Source organism: Urocitellus parryii, chromosome 2 (assembly GCF_045843805.1).
Source record: "Urocitellus parryii isolate mUroPar1 chromosome 2, mUroPar1.hap1, whole genome shotgun sequence".
Lineage (NCBI taxonomy): Eukaryota > Metazoa > Chordata > Mammalia > Rodentia > Sciuridae > Urocitellus > Urocitellus parryii.
The window spans coordinates 162317334-162329131 of record NC_135532.1 but is presented as its reverse complement, the minus strand read 5'-3'; the positions used below and the strand labels follow the sequence as shown (position 1 = coordinate 162329131).

The window sequence follows — 11798 nt, the reverse complement described above, 5'->3', positions numbered from 1 at the left end:
AACATTTCTTTGCCCAAGATCAGGCAAGAAAAAAAAAGATAAACAAGAATTAATATTAGAAGTGGAAAAGCAGATATATATACCCAGGCTTAGGGAAAGTTAGTTGTAATTTACAGAATCATACTTGGTATGGGTCTGCTAACAATCTAATTAAAATAACTATACTCCAGCAGAGGCTACCATAAGCACTTCAACTATTATTATCACAGTTTAACATCAAATGTTTGGCTAATTAGCATAGATACATTAGAAAAGGGATTTCAAGCCAGGCATAATGTCACATGCCTATAATCCCCACAAGTTGATAGACTGAGGCAGGAGGTTCATGAATTCAAAGCCAGCCTCAGCAATTTAGGGAACCTCAGCAACTCAACTTAGCAGTGAGAACCTGCCTCTAAATAAACTATAAAAGAGGGCTGGGAATGTGGGTCAGTTGTTAAGCACCTGTGAGTTTAATCCCCAGTACCAAAAAAAAGGAATTTCACTGGTGAAATGACTGGCTTGTTAATCAGGATGTTAGAAATGCATTAACATTGATGAAATAAGTTTTGTCACTATTCAGTTGTTGGCGAAAATATTTTAGATTTTCTTCACCATTACAGGTACAGAGTGTAAGAATCTAGTAAGGCTTTCAACCCAGGTGCACACTTAATCCCTAGATTAGATTTTCTCAAACTTTAATGTGCATATAAATTACCTAGGGATGCTTGGAATTTCAGGTAGAGTTGTGGGCTTCTCCCTATTTAATTATTCAAGCATTTATTTATAACACTATGTGCTCATGAATATTTATTTGATTCTTAAAATTACAATCCAAAATTATTGTTATTTTGTTGTCCAAGCAATTCTAGATTTGACCATTTTAAACTTGGCTCCTTTTTTTTTTTTAAATAAGCTCTTCCTGACTTCTGAAATAACTACAAGATATTTCAAACTCATTCTGCATTTTCACTGTTCCAGCCCTATAACAGGCTATTTCTTCAAAGAATTCTTGTTCCTTTTATTGGAGAGTGGTATTTAGAAACTAAAATCTGGGCCCTAGACATGCTTGTTATTACTAGGGTACTATGTTTTAAATCCTCTCAGCAAACAGAGCTTATGGAATAGATCTATAAAGTCAGCCCTTCATACACATGGGAAGAAGGAAGAAAGGAAAGGAGGGAAGGAGAGGGGCAGGAGGGAGGGAGGGAGGGAGAAGGATAGGAGGGAGGGAGGGAGAGGGGAGGGAGGGAGGGAGAGGGGAGGGAGGGAGAGAGGGAGAGGGAAGGGAGGGAGGGAGGGAGAGGGGAGGGGGGGAGGGAGGGAGAGGGGAGGGAGGGAGGGAGGGAGAGGGGAGGGAGGGAGGGAGAGGGGAGGGAGGGAGGGAGATTTCATCTACACTGAATATGTATAAATATTTTTGCTTGTATCATTCCCTAAACAATATACTATTGTTATAAGGAAAGGGCCTTCTGGGGAACTGAGGCAGATTGAAGACCACATCCCACTTTCAAATGCTGATTCTTGCATTTATTGACTGGGTTATTTGTTTTTTTGATGTTAAGTTTTTTGAGTTCTTTATATATTCTGGAGATTAGGGCTCTGAGGTGCTTGTGGGAAAAATTTTCTCCCAATCTCTAGACTCTGTCTTCACATTATTGATTGTTTAGTTTGCTGAGAAGAAGCTCTTTAGTTTGACTCCATCCCATTTATTGATTCTTGGGTTTACTTCTTGTGTTTTAGGAGTCTTGTTAAGGAAGTCAGGTCCTAAGCCAACATGATGACGATCTGGACCTAATTTTTCTCCTATTAGCTGCAGAGTTTCTATTCTAGTGCCTAAGTCTTTGATCCACTTTGAGTTGATTTTTGTGTGGGGTGAGAGATAGAGGCTTAATTTCATTTTGCTACATATGGATTTCCAGTTTTCCCAGCACCATTTGTGGAAAAGGCTATCTTTTCTCCAATGAATGTTTTTAGCGTCTTTGTCTAGTATGAGATAACTGTATTTATGTGGGTTTTTCTCTATGTCTTCTATTCTGTACCACTGGTCTTCATGTCTGTTTTGGTGGCAATACCATGCGGTTTTACTTAGTATAGCTCTGTTGTACAATTTAAGGTCTGGTATTGTGATTCCTTTGTGCTTCATTCTTCTTGCAGAGGATTGCTTTAGCTATTTTGGGCCTCTTATTTTTCCAAATGAATTTCATGACTGCTTTTTCTATTTCTATGAAGAAAGTCATTAGGATTGTTGTAACAGAAGTGGCATTAAATCTGTATAACAGTTTTGGGTATATGGCCATTTTGACAATATTAATTCTGCCTATCTGAGAGCATGGGAGATTTTTTCATCTTCCAAGGTCTTCAATTTCTTTCTTTAGTTTTCATTATAGAGGTCTTTCACCTCTTTTATTAGGTTGATTCCCAAGTATTTTAATTTTTGAGACTACTTTTTGAGAGTAGTTTTCCTAATTTCTCTTACAGTATATTCATCACTTATGTATAGGAAAAAATATGGAACACTTTACAAATTTGCATGTCATCCTTGCACAGGGGCCATGCTAATCTCTGTATGGTTACAATTTTAGTAAATGTGCTGACAAAGCAAGCACTTAACTGGATTCTTACCCACAAATTCTTACAGATTTTATGATTAGGAGGAATCATCCTTACCTCCCTGAGTTTCAGGATCTGGTCTGTGACAAGAACCACAAAAATCTCCCCCTTCAGGGTAACGTGGGTTTCTCTTATGGACATTATTTTGGGCCTGCATTTCTCCTAAAGATAACAAGTAGTTTGCTGAGGAATGTGACATATCCATCCTGTCTACCTAAGCCAGGTAGGGCTACAGGTAAACTGCTTCTTGGAAAAGAAAGCATGTGGGAATGAACATAATGTGTCCATTTTATAAAATGTGTGTGTTCCCACCACTCACATCTGTTTGTCTCCTATCACTGTAACTATTAACAGAACAGTTTGCTCAGAAGCAGTCTTTAACAGAATTACTTTCCCCTTCTCTTCTAATCTTTATCCTAATCTTTTAACAACTCATCCTTTTCACATGGTATTCTAAAGAGAGTCCTCCCCCTTAACAACCCTTCCTTTTATTAGCTCTTGTGAACAGACTTGCAGAAAAATAATACCTTCAGAAAAGAAATTGCAAGCCAGGTGTGGTGAAACATGCTTGTAATCCCAGTGACTCTGGAAACTGAGGCAAGAGAATCACAAGTTCGAGGCAAGCCTGGGCAATTTAGGAAGACCATGTCTTAAAATGCAATAAAAAAAATATAGGGATGTATGAGCACTCCTGGGTTTAATTCCCAATAGGGCTGGGGACAGAGAGGCTCTACTTGATGTTCTGGGAAAGGACGAGACAGACAAGTGGAAACACAAATAATGGAGAAGAAGACTCACCTTGCATGTGGATGTCTTGCCTCTTATCCCACTATACCTCCTTTTTCTCCTATAAAAACCCTTTGCACCCCTGATGCCCCTAGGGGAGATTTGAGATGAAAAAGTCTAGTCTGTATTCTTCACAGCTGGTTTTGAATAAAACTGTTTCATTCAACCAAGTTTTTTTCCCCTCAAGTTTTAAGCTGAGTACTGAGCAGCACAAATATTGGATCCCTGAAACATAATAACTATTTACACAGCATTTATATTATATTAGGTATTAAATGTATTAGAGATGATTTAAAGAATACTAAATGATGTGCACAGGTTATAGGCAAATACTATGCCATTTTATATAAGGGAGTTGAACATCCACAGACTTTAGTATCTGAGGGGAAATCCTGGATCCAATCATCCTCTGGGGATACTAAAGAACTATTCTGATATCTTAATTGATTAAGCAACAAGTTTCCTGTGTAAAGGTTTGACAAACCAGCAGTTATGAATCCACCACTGAAGTACCATGTAGAACCATCCTATCACCCTAGAAATTCCCCTGGGCAGCCATTTTACCTCTCCTAACATTTTCCAAATTTTCTAAATGGAGCAGGTTTACTATAGCAGTGAGAAAAAAATTAAAAATGTTAATTTTTGAAAGCAAATATACACACTGAAAGATATTAAAACAGACTGAATTTGGAAGTCTCCCTTTGAAATTAAGAGCAAATTTCTCATCCTGAGAGGGAGCTAAAGGGTTCTCCTCCAACAACAACCACCACCACTATGTCCTAAGGAAGCTGAGAATGGAGACTGTCCCCTTCCCAGGCCTGTGCAGCACACTAAATCTATACATGTACACTTCCTGCCTTTTGTCTTACATCCTGCCTCTGCTGCCTGGGTGCTGCCTCTTCTCTTTTAAAAGCCTTGTTCACATTCAGAGATCTCAAAGATGGAACTTTTAAAACAATAGGGTTTTTTCTGTCTTTTTAAAAAGCTAGCTTTGAATAAAATTTTCCTACCAATTTGACTCCAAATATCTTTGGAGCAGTGAGCAAACTTTTAGCCTAATCTCTTCCCCAGAGGTAGTATTAGAGCTGCCCACTAATCACGTATAAAAAGATAGCTATAAAATATTAGCCAAATTGTATATAGATAGTAGGATCCCCAACGATTTTCATTTTTCTCTTTATACTTTTTCTGTATAGCTTTTCAGTTTTATGATGGGTATATTTCACTGTAAAATCAGATTAATTTCTTTCAAGAAGGCAGTAATGAGGATGATACATTTTAGAAAGGTTTTTGTGAAAAGTATTTGATTTTAAGTGGCAGACTGGCAAGAAACATTCCACACATGCAAAAAAGATCTACAATTTGTTTTTAACATCTAACAAGCTATTCAAAGTTTAGAAAAAGACAACCCACTAGAAAAATGGGCAAAGTTTATGAAGAGAAAGGTTCATAGAAAAAGAAATGCACATGGTTTATAGACATAAACAGATGTTCAATGTCTCTCACAATTAAGGAAATGCATATTTAAACAATGATTAAATACCATTTCTACCTAACAAATTTTGATAAAGCAGAGTTCCTGAGGTGTGGCAAAACAAGTACTCATATACATTATTGATGAAAATGTAAATTGTAAGGCCTCTTTGGAGGGTGACTTAACAACAGTTAAAATTTTAAATGCTCATTAGCTTTTGTGTCACAATTCTACTTCACAGAGATTATCTTAGAGTATGTGTTCATATGTGTTAAAAAAATACACACACACACACATACACACACATACACACAAGAAAGTTCAATGTCACATTAGTGGTAAAAGATAAGACGTAACCAAAAAGTCTTATCAGTAAAGGATTATTAAACAAATTACAATATAAATCATTCAATTGAATACTAGGAAGCCATTAAAAGCATGATGTAGGTTTATAAATAGGGCTAATAAAAAGAGCTGTAGGGGCTGGGGTTCTGGCTCAGTGGTAGAGTGCTCGCCTAGCATGCACGAGCCACTGGGTTCGATCCTCAGCACCACATAAATGTAAAATAAAGATATTGTATCCACCTAAAACTAAAAAATAAATATTTTTTTAAAAAGAGCTGCATACAAGATTCAAAACAATAATCATAGCATGTAACTATTTAACTTTTTTAGCAATATATACACATATGTTCCTAAAGACACACAGAAAATTTCTGTAAATACATAGAAGAAACTGCCAACAGTGGCTATCTCCCTGTAACAATGTTGCAGTTTGGTTGAAAGAATCACTCACTGTTCAATGTAGAATTCGAAAACTTTTTCATGAGAATGTTACATGCAATAAATAATATTTTAAAAAATATTGTAATTCATCAACATATTTATTGACCTGAACTGTCTGGAAAATCATTTACACTGAATTAAACATTCCCCCATAGTATCAAATCTGAGAAATTCCCACAAATGTTTTAAATAAATATTCTAAAATTAACACCTAGTTCTATAATTTATTGTCATGAATCTGTAATAAGCTTACATTAAAAATGAAGTACGTTCATAAGCCAAAATGATTTTTTTCTCTGAAAAAAAAAAAGTCTATGTGAATAAAGACATGAATACTAATTCATCTCTAAAATGTTTTATTGGGGCTGGGGATGTGGCTCAAGCGGTAGCGCGCTCGCCTGGCATGCGTGCAGCCCGGGTTCGATCCTCAGCACCACATACCAACAAAGATGTTGTGTCCGCCGAGAACTAAAAAATAAATATTAAAAATTCTCTCTCTCTCTCTCTCTCTCTCTCTCTCTCTCTCCTCTCTCACTCTCTCTTTAAAATAAATAAATAAATAAAATGTTTTATTAAGTTTCTCTATGAGTACATTTGTTAAAGAATGTATCTTTTCAGGGAGAGTTAATATATATTGAATATCAAGCTTAAATATTTCCTCTAACACCATATTAAACAAGTACCAGGAGAAACTGTGACAAATCATTTCTTCTTAATTATATTTTCCTAGTACTTAATTCTATTTCTTACCTAATAAGTCAGAAATCACTCCTCCCCAAATTATAATTATAATTATATATAACTTAGTTTTATATTGTCTAATTGTGAATGAGAAGATGGTGCTTATCTTGAAAACTATTTTCTCTCTTACATAAAGGCTTAAATTTTCTACATATACTGTCACATGTCACTTCTATTTTGATAATATGGTTAAAAATGGATTTTGTTTGTTTTTTGCAAATTTCCATCTTTTTTTTTTTTTTACCTGCTATCAGCTTCTCTGTATCAGGTAGATGTGTGAACTGTCTTTTGTATTCCTCATTCTTATCTTTGTATGTTGAACTTGAAATCTGCAACAATAGAAAAATTTTAATTTCTGCTTAATTATAATTGTAATATCTTAGAACATTAATAAAATTTAAAATCACATGTTTTTCTATGCAATATTTTATATGTCCTCATATGAAAAACATAAATATCTCAAAAACACAAAGGAGGGAAAAAAGAACAAAAGAAACGACTTCCAACATAATAAAGAATTTGGCAATTCTATCTCTTCAAAAGTGAATATATAGCTGGAAAAAAAATATTAACAATCATCTCAAGTGGCTGGAAATTGATAAAAGATACACAATAAATTGTCAAATATTTGTTTATGAAATCTGAACTTGGGTCAGTAGACCAGAAGTCTGTGGCCCTCTTTCCTGGGCCTGTTCTCATAACCCTTTCTCCTCTACCAGTTAAGTCAGTGGGATAGTTCTACCTAGGTAGAACAAGCCACAAAAACTGGCAGCTATGTTGACCGAGGTAGTTGAGCTCACTGGGAGTGGAAAGCAGGAATTTTATGCCCGGAAGTAAAAGGGGAAACCCTAAATCTATTCAAGCAAGTATGAAAGTTTGGTTCCCATTGCTGTAAGCCAAATGACAGATGAGCAAGGGACTTAACAGAGAAATCTTGAAGGAAAGGCAGCCACAGATGGGCTTGATATACTCTCCACATATTCCTGGCCAAACAGAGGCTTACATGTATATGTAGAAGAGACTAGAAACAGCTATCCTTATATTCCTGGCCAGGGACACAAGAGATCTCAATAGAACATAAAAACTGGGACAAACTCAAAAACAGCCTAAATTTTGAATATATTCCCCAATCTATACATACTGCTGTCAGTAGAAGGGAAAAACCATACTGGCTCTATGCATTTGAACACATCATTAAGCAAGCACTGAGTGACATGTATGGTGACTACTAGAAATTCAGCATTAAAGAGAAAAACAATATAGTTAGGCAAGATGGTGCAACCTTATAATTCCAGCAACTAGAAGGCTGAGGTAAGAGCATCTCAGTCTCAGCAACTTAAGTGCAAGCCATAGCAACTTGGTGAAACCTTTTCTCAAAATAAAAAACAGAAAGGACTGGGGATATAGCTCAGTGGTAAAGCACTTCTGGGTTTAATCGTCACAAAAGATAGAAAAGAAAGAGAAAGAAGGAAAAGACGGAACGAAGGAAGGGAGGGAAAATAAATAATAAACTGAGTAGAAATGTTAGTTCCCACATGTCACACAACAAACATATTTACTCTAGGCAAGTTATTAAACAAATAAATAAAAATCAACAATGACAATCCTTTAGGGAAAATGCAATCAGAATCTGGAGATGGTATATTATCTAAATAGTTTAATTTTTAGCAAAACTATAAAAAATGAAAAGAAAAGTGTGACTTATACTAAGGAAAGAAAAAAAAGGTAATAAGAAACAGTCTTTGAGGGTCCTTATACATTGGGTTTAGCAGACAAACATATCAAAGCAATTAAATGTGTCCAAAGCAAGAGAATCATGCTTAAAGGAAACCAAAACAATGACTCCACAAGCATAGAAAATTTAAACAAATAGATTTTTTTGACAAATCTTTTTTAGATAAACAAATGGACATTCTGGAGTTGAAAACTACAATCCCTGAAATAAAAATTTCACTAGAGGGGCTCATACAGTGAACATGAAGATAGATCAGCATAACATCAAATATGAAGAACGGAGGGGGAAATGTTTGAAGAAAATAAATAGACTTTCAGACACCTGCAGGATAACATCAACTAAACCAAAATGCATGTAAACCAAAATGCATGAGTATCAGAAGGAAAAAGGAGAGGACAGAAAAACATTTAAAGAAGCAATGGTCAAAATTTTTCAAAGATTTTTAATAAACCTCAAGTAAAAGAAACAAAGAGCATCACCCTTAGACTTAGAATAGTTAAACTACTATCTGGTGCCTTCACCAGAGGCCAAAATAATGGGGCTGAATAATCTTGGATTTAAACCTCCAAAACTGTGAGCCAAATAAACCTTTTTTCTTTATAAGGTTAGTTGTCTCTTACATTTAGTTGTAGTAATGCAAAACTGACTGAAACATGTCCCATACAACAATAGCAGAATGCACTTTTTTTTTCCTAACTCACAAGGAACATTCTCCAGAGCAGATTATATCCAAGCCCTCAAGACAAATTTCATCAAATTTAAAGAATTAAACCATATGAGATATGTTCTTTGTGAACAACAGAATGAACCTAAAGTCTAACACAAGGACTAGATTCCAGCTTCAAATAATCTGAATACTTGAAAATGGAATGAAATATAGCCATCTCCTATTGAACTAAGGGCACTTAAATACTGAGTTATATCCTCAGCCTTTTTAAAATGTTGAGACAGGGTCTCAAGGCTGGCCTCAAACTTTTGTTCCTCCTGCCTCACAGTCTCCCAATTCACTGGATTATAGGTTTGTGCCACTACACCTAGCCAGGTTAATTTATCCTCAATTTTTCCCTTTCTCTTATTCTAATCCACTACCAACACCCATTCCAAAAATATACTTTGGAGGTTATGGAATATGTCACAGATACTGAATCTCTGATAACTCTTCAGAACATTTTTTATCAGATATCAACCATTAGGATTTTGGATTGCAAGATATCAGTTTATTGAATTTTATAGTATTTACATGTATAAATATGCACAGACAGTGTTAGAATACTTTAAAGTAAGAAGAGTTATTTTCGAAAATGATTATAGGGAATTATAAGAAAAAGAAGGATTTTTTTTTTCTGTCTTGGAGATTACATCCAGGGGTTTTCTACTACTGATCTATATCCCCCAACACTTTTTATTTTTTATTTTGAGACAGGGTGTTGCTAAGTTGTCCAGGCTGGACTTGAATTTGTGTTCCTCCTGCCTCAACTTCCTGAGTTGTTTGGTTTATAGGAGTATATGACTGCTCCTAATGAAACTGGGACCTTTAAGAACATAAACTTAAAATGTTTTAATATTTATTGCTTCAAATATTGTTATCTACCTCATTCTATCTCCATTTCCTTAACAGACTCCTAGAAGCACAGCCATTTTTAATTTTAATGAAGTCCAATATATCATTTTTTTCTTTTACCTCTTGAAATTTGGTGTCACATCTAAGAAACTATTGCCTAATCCAAAGGTCATGGAGATTTATAACTATGTTTTCATCTAAGAGTTTTATAGTTTTAGCTCTTACATTTAGGTCTATGATACACTTTGAAATAATTTTGTATATGGTGTAAAGCAGAGGTCCAATTTTGTTCTTTTGCATGTGTATATCTAATTGTCCAGGTACTATTTGTTGAAAAGACTATTGATTCCCTCATTAGATAATTCTGGCAGCTATCTCAAAAATTAACTGATCATAAAAATTTAAGAGTTGATTTCTGGATTCTTAATTTTATTCCATTAATATACAAGTCTAGTCTTATGCCATGTTGATTACTATAGCTATGCAGTAAGCTTTGGAACTGGGGTGTATGCATCTCCTAACTTCATTATTTTTCAAGGTTATTTTTGGTAATTCTGGGTCCCTGGTACTTTCAGGTGAATTTAATTTCAGCCTGTCAATTTCTAGAAAAAAAGCCAGTTTGGATTTATATGATGGCACTGAATCTGTGGATCAATTTGAGGAGTACCACCCTCTTTTTACAAATATTTGTCTCCTAATCCATGAATATGAGATGTCTTGACTCTTGATTATCTATTTAAATCTCTTTCAATGAGGTATTATAGTTTTCTGTGTCTAGTAGTCTCTCTATATCACAGGTTTAACTGTCATGGTTTCTTGTAATAAACTGTGGTCTGAAAATATTAAGTAGAAAAATTCGGAAGTAAATAATTCATAAGTTTTAAATAACTTCTATTAAAATATATTGTTATCATGGTTAACTTTATTAATACTTATTTTTGTTCATTTTTTACTGTGCCTAACTTATAAATTAAAATTTATCATAGGTAAGTTTAGGAAGAAACATAGTATATATAAGGATTTGGTGCTATCCATAGTTCCAGGCATCCACTGGAGATATGAAACCCACCCCCTAAGAATAAGAGGGGATGTGTAATATTTATATTATCAAATATAGCCCTTTGATAATCTGTGGCAATGAGAAATTTAATACAATATTATATCTGTTTTGTTTAATTCATTCCTAACTACTAATTTTATTTTATTATAAATGGAATTTTGTTTTCTTAGTTCATTTTAAGGTTGTTCACTGCCAGTGTACAGAATTACAATTAATGTTGGCTTTGGAATCGAAAAATGGTTTGGGAAGTGTTGTTTCCTTTTCTGCTTTTTTGGAAGAGTTTTTAAAGAGTCTGTGTTAATTCCTTAAACATTTGCTAGAATACACCAGTGAAGTCATTTGGTCCTGAGCTTTTCTTTGTGAAAAGTTTCTATTGTTTTCATTTCGGTGGTTGGTGTATTTTGTTGTTGTTTTCAATCTTTTTTGTGGGGCTGGGGAGTAAACCCAGGCCTTTACATATACTAGGAAAGAACTCACATTGAGCTACATCCCCAGACTGAAAGTTTCTTAAACTAAACAGATGACCCAGCCATTTGCTCTCCTGGATACTTTCTACAAAGAGAAAACCTGATGTTCATACAAAAACCTGTATACAAATGTTTATTGCAGCTCTAGTGTCATTTCTCAAATCTGGAAACAACTAAATGTTCTTCCACAATGAATTTCAAACCATGGTACATCTTTACAATGGAATACTGCTCAGCATTAAAAAGGAATGAACTTTTAGCATACACACATAAAATCTAGATGCATCTCTAGGGAGTCATGCTGTGCAAAAACAGTCAATACGAAAAGATTACATACAGTTCCATAACACACAGTTAAGATTACATACAGTTCCATAACATTCTTAAAATGCCACAGTTATAAAAAGGGGGGAGAGAGGGGGAGAGAGGGGGAGAGAGAGAGAGAGAGAGAGAGAGAGAGAGAGAGAGAGAGAGAGAGAGAGAAAACACAAATTAGTAGTTCCCAAAGGTTAACTAGAGGAAGGAGGGAAGAGGAAAATGGTATAGTCTATAAAAGAGCAACAAGAAGAATTCTTGTTTAGGTGGTAATTTTCTGT

At 34.9% G+C, this 11798-nt stretch overlaps 1 non-coding gene across 1 annotated transcript; it reads right to left on the bottom strand.

The window, feature by feature from the left end:
* Positions 1–2484: 2484 nt before the first annotated feature.
* Positions 2485–2588, bottom strand: LOC113188348 (U6 spliceosomal RNA). Its single transcript, XR_003301532.1, has one exon. It is a non-coding gene; the product is annotated as a U6 spliceosomal RNA (small nuclear RNA).
* Positions 2589–11798: the final 9210 nt, after the last annotated feature.